Here is a 12783-nt window from a genome sequence, read left to right on the forward strand (position 1 = left end):
CTCGCCTAAGTATAAAAAATCCTACCGAGTGGTGAGAAATCCTCTCACTCGGGGGCTTAGGTGCAGTCCAGTACTCGCCTAAGTATAAAAAATCCTATCGAGTGGTGAGTAATCCTCTCACTCGGGGGCTTAGCTGCAGTTCAATACTCGCCTAAGTATAAAAAATCCTACCGAGTGGTGAACAATCCTCTCACTTGGGGGCTTAGCGGCAGTCTAGTACTCGCCTAAGTATAAAAAATCCTACCGAGTGGTGAGCAATCCTCTCACTCGGGGGGCTTAGCTGTAGTCCAGTACTCCCCTAAGTTTGAGAAACCCAGCCGAGTGGTGCAGGTCGACCACGACCCCTCCCCCCGGGGCTGCACCGTCAAGAAGAAAGACGAGATTGTGCGCACTGCCAAAGGCTTGTCCAACAGCCGACACCAAGGCGAGCTGCTTTTAGGAATGTCAAGACCATTGGTGAGTGCCTTGCTGATGAGCGTCGCTGCAACATGGATGCACTCCACACGCCCATCGTTGGAGAAACCCCCGAGGCTCGGGCCTTGGAAGGGGTGCGCCTGGCTAATTTGGCTGAGCACACTCGACTGGAGAACCTTCAGCGTGCTCTTGACGAGCTTGCTTGGGATAGCAGAGTCCAGTCGACAACAACTTTTCCCGCCTCCACCTAAGGTATACCGCACTCTGATCCAAAATCTCACAGCAGCGGCCCAAATAGCAGAGTCAATTCAACCTTCCCAGTCGGAAGCCGGCAGAGGATTGATGCAGATCCAGGCCTTTCTCCGGGCATCAGGAGAACATAACACAGCAGTGTCTCAGTCACGGAATAGGATTCACAACAGATCCGTAGTAGCGGATACAGTTTAGTCAGCCCACAGCCCAAGATCGCCCTGCAGCGTGAAGGCCGTGGACAGTATGATCATCGGCTCGACCGCGACAATCGTCGTCGAGTGCCCACGCCTCCTCCGAGGAGTGCATCATATGTGCCTCGACAGTACGATGATAGACGTCGTCACAGTGGTGAACGCAGAGCACCAATCGACCCAAGAGAGCCAGGCTTCGATGCAAGATCTATCCTCGTTCAAGGTCTAGTCGACCGGAACAGAGCGCATAGAGAAGACCCTGGAAGAGATCGTCCGAGTGGCAGCAAGGTGCATGTTTCAGGTTCAGAGTGTTTCAGCAGAGCCATCAGGGCTACGGTGATTCCTCCCAACTTCAGGTTGGCGACCGGAGTCAGTAAGTTCACTAGAGAGTCCAAGCCTGAAACTTGGCTTGAGGATTACCGAGTGGCTATGCAGATTGGTGGCTGCAACGATGAAGTGGCAATGAAACACCTTCCTCTGATGTTAGAAGGGTCGGCCCGAGCATGGCTGACTCAGCTAGCCCAAAACAGTATATACAGTTGGGAAGAGCTGGCTCGAGTATTCATCAGAACTTTTGAGGGCACTTGTGAGCGGCCAGCAGGATTGACCTAGTTGCAGCATTGTGTGCAGAAACCGAGTGAGACTCTAAGGGATTTCATTCAGAGGTGGACCACTTTGCATCACACCGTTGAAAATGTTTCAGAGCATCAGGCAGTGTGTGCCTTCAAGGAAGGCATCAAGTACCGGGAGTTGGTCCTGAAGTTCGGTCAGACTGGAGATATGACTCTGACTCGGATGATGGAGATAGCCACCCGGTACGCTAACGGAGAAGAAGAGGATCAACTCCGTAGCGGAAAGGGTAAACCAGTCGGCGAAGAGGCCGGTGGGGGTAATTCCAATCAGAAACAGAAACGTAAGGCCGAGCCTGCAGCACGCGGTGAGATTGCAGTAGTAACTCAAGGGAAGTTTAAGGGAAAACCTAAAGGACCCTGGACCCCTAAGAAAGTAAAGGATCAAGCAGGAAATGATGTGTTGGATTTACCGTGTCACATCCACACGAAGAAGGATGAAGAGGGTAATCTGATTTACCCTAAGCATACCACTCGACAATGTCGACTCCTGATCCAGCAGTTCCGAGAGAAACAACCCAGTGGTAAGGAAAAAGAGTCGGACAAAGATGAGTACGAAGAGGAAGACGAGGTTATCCCAAAGTCAATTCCACCCTCATGATTTTTGCTGATGTTGAGAGCAAGAGTCGGTTGAAATTTATCAACAGAGAAGTGAATATGGTCGCTCCGGCGACGACGACCACATACCTGAATGGTATCAGACAACCATCACATTTCACCAGTCTGATCACCCTGCTCGCATAGCCACCCCTGGGAGGCAAGCGTTGGTGGTCGACCCAGTGGTCGAAGGCACTAGACTGATCAAAGTGCTAATGGATGGTGGAAGTGGTCTGAACATCCTTTATGTTGAAACTTTGAAGGGGATGGGCATTCCAATGTCCAAACTTAGCGAGAGCAATATGAGTTTCCATGGCGTTATCCCTGGAAACAAAGCCGAATCACTCGGTCAGATCACCCTTGACGTGGTTTTCGGTGATTACAAGAATTACCGCAAGGAAAAGTTGACATTTAAAGTTGTGTATTTCTAGAGTGCTTATCATGCCATTCTGAGTAGGCCAACCTACACACGTTTTATGGCTCGACCATGTTACGTGTACCTCAAGTTGAAGATGCCTGTCCCCAGAGGTGTGATAACGGTTACTGGCAATTGGCAGAAGGCGGAGGAGTGCTTCTAGAAGGGTTCCAAAATTGCCGATGCACAAATGGCAGTAGTTGAATTTGAAGAATATCAGAAGAATGCAGATCCGAGTGATTTGCTCCGAGCTAAGAAGCCTGCCACAGATTCTGCATTTCAGTCGTTTGGTGAAACGAAGCCGATTCATATTCACCCTACCGATCCCAATGCCGCACCGACTCATATATCAACGACACTCGACAGCAAATAGGAAGAAGCGCTCATCCAGTTCCTCCGTGAGAACTGGGACATCTTTGCATGGAAACCTTCTGACATGCCGGGTGTACCCAGAGAACTAGCTGAGCACCGTTTGCATGTTGACCCCAAGGTAAAATCCGTCAAAGAGCATCTTCGGCGGTCCACCGTGCAGAAGAGAAAAGCAATTGGCGAGGAAGTGGCTCGGCTCCTAGCAGCAGAGTTCATCCGTGAGATCTACCACTCCGAGTGGCTTGCCAATGTAGTCATGGTCCCTAAGAAGGACGATTCACTTCGTATGTGCATTGATTTCAAGCATATCAATTGGGCCTGCCCGAAAGATCATTTCCCTCTCCCCCGCATCGATCAGATTTTTGACTCGACGGTGGGGTGTGAGCGCTTGTCTTTTTTAGATGCATATTCCGGGTATCATTAGATCCGACTATATGGTCCCGATGAAATAAAAACAGCCTTCATCACCCCATTCGGGTGCTTTTGCTATGTTACCATGCCATTTGGTCTTTAAAATGCCGGAGCCACATTCATGAGAATGATTCAGAAGTGCCTGCTCACTCAAATCAGTCAGAATGTGGAAGCATACATGGACGACATTGTGGTCAAGTCTCGCAAAGGTTCCGACCTACTGACTGACCTAGCAGAAACCTTTGCCAACCTAAGAAGGTATGATATCAAGCTTAATCCGTCAAAGTGCACATTCAGAGTTCCAGGTGGAAAGTTACTCGGTTTTCTCGTTTCCGAATGAGGGATTGACGCCAATCCAGAAAAAGTTGATACCATCCTCCGAATGAAACGCCCTGTGCGTGTGCATAACATTCAGAAGCTTACTGGTTGTTTGGCCGCCTTGAGTCGATTCATTTCTTGTCTCGGTGAAAAGGCCTTACCTCTTTACCGATTGATGAAGAAATCTGATAAGTTCGAGTGGACTGATGAAGCCGACGCAACGTTTGCAGAGCTCAAAGCCCTGCTTTCCACCCAGCTGGTGCTTGCTGCGCCAATCAGCAAAGAGCCTTTACTGCTTTATATTGCAGCCACTGGACAAGTTGTCAGTACAGTACTCACGGTTGAGCGAGAAGAGGAAGGAAAGGCTTACAAGGTTCAGCGCCCAGTACATTATCTCTCTGAAGTTTTGACTCCATCCAAGCAACGATACCCACATTATCAGAAGCTTGTCTATGGAATCTACATGACCATGAAGAAGGTTGCACATTATTTCTCTGACCACTCCATTACAGTCGTCAGTGACACACCATTATCTGAAATTCTGAACAGCAAAGATGCAACTGGTCGAGTGGCAAAATGGGCGATTGAACTCCTTCCATTGGATATCAAGTTTGAGGCGAAGAAAGCTATCAAGTCCCAAGCAATCGCAAATTTCCTTGCCGAGTGGATTGAGCAGCAATTGTCGACTCAAGTTCACTCGGAGCATTGGACCATGTTCTTTGATGGCTCCAAGATGTTGAATGGTTCAGGTGCTGGGGTAGTATTGGTATCTCCCCGTGGAGACAAGCTTAGCTATGTTCTCCAGATTCATTTTGATTCCTCCAATAACAAAGCTGAATATGAAGCACTTTTATACAGGTTGCGTATGGCCATTTCACTCGGCGTCCGTCGCCTTATGGTCTACGGTGACTCGGATTTGGTGGTTAATCAAGTGATGAAAGAGTGGGATGTTAGGATCCCAACCATGACTGGTTATTGCAATGCGGTAACAAAGCTGGAAAAGAAGTTTGAAGGGTTGGAGCTTCACCATATAGCCCGACTGAAAAATCAAGCTGCAGATGAATTGGCAAAGATAGGTTCTAAGAGGGAGGCCATTCCCCGCAATGTGTTTTTGGAGCACATTCATTCACCTTCAGTTCAGGAAGATCCCTTTACTGAAGAGTCCCCACAGCCTAAGAGCGCCATAGATCCGACTGTAGTCGAAATCCCAGCCGTGGTCGACTTAGTCATGGAGGTTTTGGTCGTCACTCCCGACTAGACAGTGCCTTACGTTGCATACATTCTTAGGAAAGAACTTCCAGAGGATGAAGAAGAGGCTCGACAGATCGTCCGACGATCTAAAGCCTTTACCGTGATAAAAGGTCAGTTGTTCAGGGAAAGTGTAACTGGAGTCTACCAGAAATGCATCACGCCAGAAGAAGGCCAAATGATCCTCAATGATATTCACTCGGGGACCTATGGTCACCATGCGTCCTCTCGTACCATCGTGGCCAAAGCATACCGAGCCGGATTTTACTGGCCACATGCCAACGAGATGGCGAAAGAAATAGTGGACAAATGTGAAGGTTGTCAGTTTTACTCCAACATGTCCCATAAGCCTGCGTCAGCTCTGAAGACTATTCCACTCGTCTGGCCTTTCGCTGTCTGAGGATTGGACATGGTTGGACCTCTGAGGACTGGCAGGAGTGGATTTACCCATGTACTGGTGGCAGTCGACAAGTTTACCAAATGGATCGAAGCCAAGCCCATTAAAAACATTGAAGCAAGTACAGCTGTAAGTTTCATCAGAGAATTGATATTCAGATACGGTGTTCCGCACAGCATCATCACAGATAACGGGTCGAACTTCGACTCTGACGAATTCAGAGCCTTTTGTGCTTCCCAAGGTACGGGGGTCGATTACGCTTCGGTCGCCCATCCTCAGTCGAATGGGCAGGCTGAAAGAGCAAATGGATTGATTCTCAAAGGACTGAAACCCCGATTGATGCGTGACCTCAAGCATGCAGCAGGGGCCTGGGTCGATGAACTTCCATCAGTACTTTGGGGATTGAGGACAACTCCTAATCGATCGACTGGGCGAACTCCATTCTTCTTAGTCTACGGAGCTGAAGCCGTGCTCCCGAGTGATCTGCTCCACAATGCGCCCCGAGTCGAGCTCTTCTCAGAAGAGGAAGCAGAACAGGCTCGACAAGATGCGGTCGATCTCCTGGAGAAGAAAGAGAGATGGCCTTGATCCGGTCGAGCATTTATCAACAAGACCTGCGTCAATTCTATGCCAGAAACGTAAGGGGTCGGGCATTTTAGGAAGGAGACTTGGTTCTTCAAGTGGACCAGCAGAAACCACACAAGCTCACTCCTGCTTGGGAAGGCCCTTTCGTCGTCACCAAAGTGCTCCACAACAGAGCATATCGTCTTTTCAACGTCGAGCACAATAAAGATGAGCCACACGCTTGGAATGCGGAACTGCTCCGCCCCTTTTACTCTTAAAGTATTTAGACTGTTGAGATGTAATAAGAAGTACCTTTTAGTTTGATTATCAAAAGACATGATTTTATAGTCTTCCGAATGATTGTTGTTCATTTTTTACATGTTCTAAAATCCCCTAGTGGGTGCCTTAGCAGCGAATCCGTTTCGCCTAAGTTGAAGAGAAAATCCTACCGAGTGGTGAGCCAGCCTCTCACTTGGAGGCTTAGCTGCGAATCCGTTCCGCCTAAGTGTTAAAAAATCCTACCGAGTGGTGAGCCAGCCTCTCACTCGGGGGCTTAGCTGCGAATCCGTTTCGCCTAAGTGTTAAATAATCCTACCAAGTGGTGAGCCAGCCTCTCACTCGGGGGCTTAGTTGTACTAACCAAAGTGTTAAAAACTCCTACCGAGTGGTGAGCCAGCCTCTCACTCGGGGGCTTAGCTGCAGTCAAGTACTCGCCTAAGTATAAAAAATCCTACCGAGTGGTGAGCAATCCTCTCACTCGGGGACTTAGCTGCAGTCCAGTACTCGCCTAAGTATAAAAAATCCTATCGAGTGGTGGGAAATCCTCTCACTCGGGGGCTTAGCGGCAGTCCAGTACTCGCCTAAGTATAAAAAATCCTACCGAGTGGTGAGCAATCCTCTCACTCGGGGGCTTAGCTGTAGTCCAGTACTCGCCTAAGTTTGAGAAACCCAGCCGAGTGGTGCAGGTCGACCACGACCCCTCCCCCCGGGGCTGCACCGTCAAGAAGAAGGACGACATTGTGCACACTGCCAAAGGCTCGTCCAACAACTGACGCCAAGGCGAGCTACTTTCAGGAAAGTCAAGACCATTGCTGAGTGCCTTGCTGATGAGCTGATCAATGCTGCCAAAGGCTAATTCAACAGCTAATGCCAAGGCGAATTGCTTTCAGGAACGTCAAGACCATTGCTGAGTGCCTCGATGATGAGCTGATCAATGCTTCTTAAGGCTCGTCCAACAGGTCGACTGTGGCCTTTTCCTCAGAAACTGCATCGAGAGTACAAAAACCAATCCGAGAGAAGATAAACACAACATATTTAAAGATAAGCCCGGGGCAGATAAATCCAAAGGATTCTAACCGCAGATTAAAGTACTGGGGCATCAGGCCCGAAGGAGTTTCAACGATTACAAAATCATTCGGCATTCCGAGGCAAATGAGGGTGAAGCATAATTTTTTTTCGGTCACTCGGCGGGGGAGGGGCCGGCTGGATCGCAGAAGCTGTCGAGGTCGATGCTGTCAGCAATACGAGTGGCTGCCTCAATGAAGGTGTCCATGAAGGACTAGAAGGAGTGCTTCTTAGTATTCACAACCTTGAGGGCCGCCAACTTGTCTTCTCTAGCCTCCTTGCAGTACACTCGAACCAATGACAGGGCAACGTCAGCACCACAGCGAGCAGATGACTTCCTCCACTCTTGCACTCGGCCAGGAATCTGATTGAGTCGAGCCATCAGCGACTCGAGGTCTTGAGAAAGTTCTGCCTGAGGCCAGAGTTCGGCATCCACTCGGGTCATCGCAGCCTTCAATCGAGCCAGATAGGCAACAGCTCCGTCCAAGCATGATTCCAAGCGCAGCAAGATCATCGCAACATCATGTTTCACGGGACAATTGATGGGGTCGAGACCTGTCTCGACCTGCCCGGTTTCAGCTTCAAAGTCTTCGCAAAGTTTTGTTCCATCACGAAAAACAATGAGTTGACAATATTACAACATACTTCAATCGACGAGAGTTAACCAGTTGAGTGACTATACCTTCAAGCTTCAGAACTAGCTTCGCGGCAAGTTGTCCCAGATAGGACTCTAACTTGCCCGTCTTGGCTCTGAGGTCTCCAACTTCAGTGGTCAGGTTCTCCTTGTCCTTCTTCAGTTGCTCTACTTCTCGATTGGCTTCCGAGATGGCAGTCTTCAACTTCGCGTTCTCCTCTTCCAACTTGCCGACTGAAGCCAGCTTCTGGTCCGCAAGCGTTGTCTTCTCACGTGCTTCCTTCTGAGAAGCTGCAAGGTCCTGGTCCTTCTTCTCCAAAGCTTCCTTCATTCTCTCTAAAGAAACAACACTCTTCGGACGAGCCTGAAGTTGACGGTTTTCGCTACGCACATCTTCTTGTTTGAAGTCACTCGGTTCAAAGAGACTGAAAGAAAAAGCAGTGAAAGATGCGAGCTACTAAGTAGGCAAGAGTCGAGTGGTTACCTCCCATGATGGCCGTCTCTTGTTGAGCAGTCTTGAGGTTCTTCTTTGCGAGTTCAAGGTCAAGTTCAACACTGATATGCTTCTTCTTTACCTCGGAAAGTCGAGATCCAAGATCACAAGACCTCTGAAGTCAGCGAGAGAGATATGTCAGTCAACAGAAATAAGAGACAATGACAATGCAAAGTTACTCTAAGACTACTGCCGAATCAAATATTCAATAGTAGTATCGGGGACTACACCCAGTGGGTGCACTTAGCATGCCCCCACCGGTTCAGATCAACACTCAGCAGGGTCTGCCCAGCGTGAGTCAAAAAAAGAAGAGAGAAGATTCTAAGACCTCAGCCGACTGCCAGTAGTCAACCGTGGTCTTGGGGACTACACCCAGTGGGTGCACTCAGCATGCCCCCACTGGTCCAGACAGATTACTATGACTCAGCTCGAGTCGAGTGAAGTGGAAGATTTCCTAAACTCTAAACAAAGGCACACCCCAGTGGATGATCAGATATAAAACAACATTCAAAAGTTCAGTCGGAGTTTGCTGACCTGAACATTGGTATAAAGGCAGTGCTGGCATTGTAAGACACCTGACTAGCCTCGTGCATCACCTTCACCTGCTCCATGACAAGGTTCACCTGGCGAAGAGCCTCCTTGGCAGCACTCTGCGAGTCGTCTAGGGTCTGATATGCAGCGAAGAGTGATGGCTCCAAGGCGGTCGAAGCAACTACTGGGTCAGACACGTGGAGTTGCACTAGAGCGGCAGGAGTCGGAGCAGTTGACCCTGACGGACGATCAGTCATCAGCGGGTTGGCGAATGTGACATTGGTCCAAACCGGATCTCCGGAATGTTCGACCACCGCCTCAAGCGCTGGCGTCGACTGAGGGACTTGAACTTCAGGCCTCCTCCTGCTTGAGCTCCCACTCCTCTTCCTCCTGTCCTATAGAGGCGCTTCTTCTTCTTCATCGTCAGGGAGCACGACGACCTCTTGGGGAACTACAGAAAGAGAGAAATATCGGAACTTCAGCCGACTAAACATCCACTCGAATAAATGAAACCTGGTCGAACGGACTTACCAGCTCGAGAGGTGGCCGCATCGTTAGTCTCCTCGTCTCCTGGAGCCTTGTCAATGTCCATGTCAGTAGCAGCAGAGGTGGGGATAGAAAGATACATGAACCAGTTGGTCAGAACAAAAACTTCAGTCGGCCTATATAAACACAAGTGAGATACTCACCCCGAAGCAACAGGGACGTCCATCTTGATCCGCGGCAAAGTCTTCCGAGCCTTTGGAGGAGCAACCTTGGGCTGCTTAGCGACCTTATCTGTCGGCTCCGGAGTCGACGTCCGAGTGCGTTTCTGAGTGTAGGTACTCGGAGCCACGTTCTTCCCACGCCCGCCCACCGGGTCATGGTGCTGCTTGGATCGGTGTCCGGAGTACGGCGGTGAGTCGACTTCTTCCTCGTCGTCCTCCTCCTCGCTCTCCTCCTCCTCCTCTTCATCCGAAGACTCCCATTCACCACTCTCCTCTGCGCTGGCCTCTCCCTCCTGGTCCTGCTCCAGAGCTTGTTCGCCGTTGGGCATTGAATACATCTGAGTGAAAACCTACAAGACAAAAAGTCGAGTAAAAGTCAGTCAAGATCAAGTACAGTCGGAACGTATATGCAAGACGGTCGGAATAAAGAGCATACCTTGTCGGGATGATTGTCGTCGCTGAAGGGGATGACTCGGCTGGCTCTTCTGGGGTTGTCCTAGTTGCCTGTGATGCTCCTCAACCACATGGCAACGGTCTTGGGTGGCACTTCTACTGGATGGACCCGAGCGGTGTCGTCAGATCCGGAGTACAGCCACATAGGATGGTCACGAGCCTGAAGAGGCTGGATGCGTCGACTGAGGAACACTTCCAGCAGGTCCAGGCCAGTGACACCCTCGTTAATCAGTTGGACCACTTTCTCCACCAACATCTTCGTCTCCACGTTCTCAGCAGCAGTCACTTTCAGTAGAGAAGGAGTCTGGACATGGTCGAATGTGAAGTGGGGAAGGCCAGTCGACTGACCTGGAGTTGTGACGTCCTGGCAGTAGAACTAGGTCGACTGCCAGCCTCTAACTGATTCGGGGAGAGTCATAGCAGGGAAAGCACTCCTATGCCTCTTCTGAATACCCAAACCCCCACACATCTGGATGACATGGGTCTTTGAGTCACTCATTTTGGCTTTCTTCATCGACTGAGATCGGATGGTGAAGATATATTTGAAAGACCCCAGTGCGGTCGACACCCCAAAAAGTTTTCACACGTCGACACGAACGCAGGGTATTGGGAGAAAAATGGTGGAGTTGAGCACCAAAGAAGTTCAGGAAGCCCCGGAAGAAGGGGTGCCGAGGGAGCGAAAATCCTCGGTCGACGTGGGTGGTGAGCAATACACACTCACTCGGTTGAGGCTGTGGCTCCATCTCCCCCTCAGGCAGCCTTGCTGCACCCTTGGCGATCAGACCGGACTCCGCCAGCTCATCCAGATCTTCTTGCCGGAGCAAAGACCGGATCCAATCGCCCTGGATCCAGCCTGGCGGCAACCCCGCACGCGATGACGACCCGCGGTTCTGCTTCTTGCCTTTCGCCGCCCCCGTCACCTTCTTCGCACGCTCCAGCGCCGCCGCCTTGTCCTTCACCATGGCGGCAGAGAGGCAGCGTCGGGAGCAGAAGAGCTGGATGCGGTGGAGAAGCAGAGGAGGAAGAAAGAGAAAGAGGCATGCACAGTGCAGACGCCTCGACCCCGTCGCCTTATAAAGGGCAGCTTCCGAGTGGCTGATGCGTGGCACCAGGCGATCGTGTCAAATCCCGCAACAGTCGCGGGCAACATACGTGGCGAAAAAGGCGTCATGGAAATCGAGGCATCACTGTTTATCCGCTCCGCCAACTTCGGCGCTCCCCGTCTCGCGCGCTTCCCTGAAATTTCGTATCCCGTGAAATCCGGGATACACTGTAGGCAATCGCGCGAAGGATTCTACACTCCAAGACAGCACTCAGCATATGTACCATAAGTTTAGTCGACAACTTTCTGAATGGATCAAGGCGACTGAATCGATGCTGAAGTACCAACATGAGTTTTTCATCTTGCGGAAAACGCTCGGGAGGTGCAAAGCTCAGAACAAGTTCAACTTCAACCTACTTTCCACTCGAACCTTAATCCATTCGGGGGCTACTAATGAGGATATAGACTGGGGTAGTGTCATGGGCCTGACCCATACGTCCTACCCAAGGTCACTACCCTAGAAGATAAGAAGTCCAAGAGGCAACAAGGGACCCCCAGTCAAAGATGTCGAGTGTAATCCACTCGACCAGTCATACCACTCGGGTGACCCCCTACCTATTGTCACTCAACCATTCAAGGAATCACTCGACCTACCGAAGATCAGGAGTCACTCAGCATTGCAATGGGCAGGCATTCACTTTGTAGTCTTTAAGGTCATTAATAGCACTTAAGGCTGGCGTTATCAGTAACGCCCCCACTTTATGTACATTAAGTCCCTTGTAATGGAGGACGGTCAGGGTCCTGGCGTACTCTATATAGGCCACCCCCTCCTCTAGCACAAGGGTTGGCACCCCCTATAACATCACACACATATAATCCAGTCGACCGCCTCTAGGCACCGAAACGTAGGGTTGTTACTTCCTCCGAGAAGGGCCTGTGTGTACACCTTCATCATAGCTAAGATCTTGCCTCTACATACCTAGCCCCGTTTCTACTGTCAGTCTTAGGACCACGACACCCGACGCACCCCTGGGGGTGGGCGCACCCCCCACCCTCGTGGGCCCCTCGAGCGTCCACCGACCTACTTCTTCCTCCTATATATATCCACGTACCCCGAAAACATCCAGGAGCACCACGAAAAACTATTTCCACCGCCGCAACCTTCTGTATCCGCAAGATCCCATCTTGGAGCCTTCGCCGACGCTTCGCCGGAGGGGGAATCGACCACGGAGGGCCTCTACATCATCTCCAAGGCCTCTCCGATGAGTTGTGAGTAGTTTACCACAGACCTTCGGGTCCATAGTTATTAGCTAGATGGCTTCTTCTCTCTCTTTGAATCTCAATACAAAGTTCTCCTCGATCTTCTTGGAGATCTCTTCGATGTAACTCTTTTTGCGCTGTGTTTGTCGAGATCCGATGAATTGTGGGATTATGCTCAAGTTTATCTATGAAAAATATTTGAATCTCCTCTAAATTCTTTTATGTGTGATTAAGTTATCTTTGCAAGTCTCTTCGAATTATCAGTTTGGTTTGGCCTACTAGATTGATCTTTCTTGCAATGGGAGAAGTGCTTAGCTTTGGGTTCAATCTTGCGGTGTCCTTTCCTAGTGACAGCAGGGGCAGCAAGGCACGTATTGTATTATTGCCATCGAGGATAAAAAGATGGGGTTTATATCATATTGCATGAGTTTACCCCTATACATTATGTCATCTTTCTTAATGCGTTACTCTGTTCTTCATGAACTTAATACTCTAGATGCAGGCAGGAGTCGGT

Source organism: Triticum dicoccoides, chromosome 6B (assembly GCF_002162155.2).
Source record: "Triticum dicoccoides isolate Atlit2015 ecotype Zavitan chromosome 6B, WEW_v2.0, whole genome shotgun sequence".
NCBI lineage: Eukaryota > Viridiplantae > Streptophyta > Magnoliopsida > Poales > Poaceae > Triticum > Triticum dicoccoides.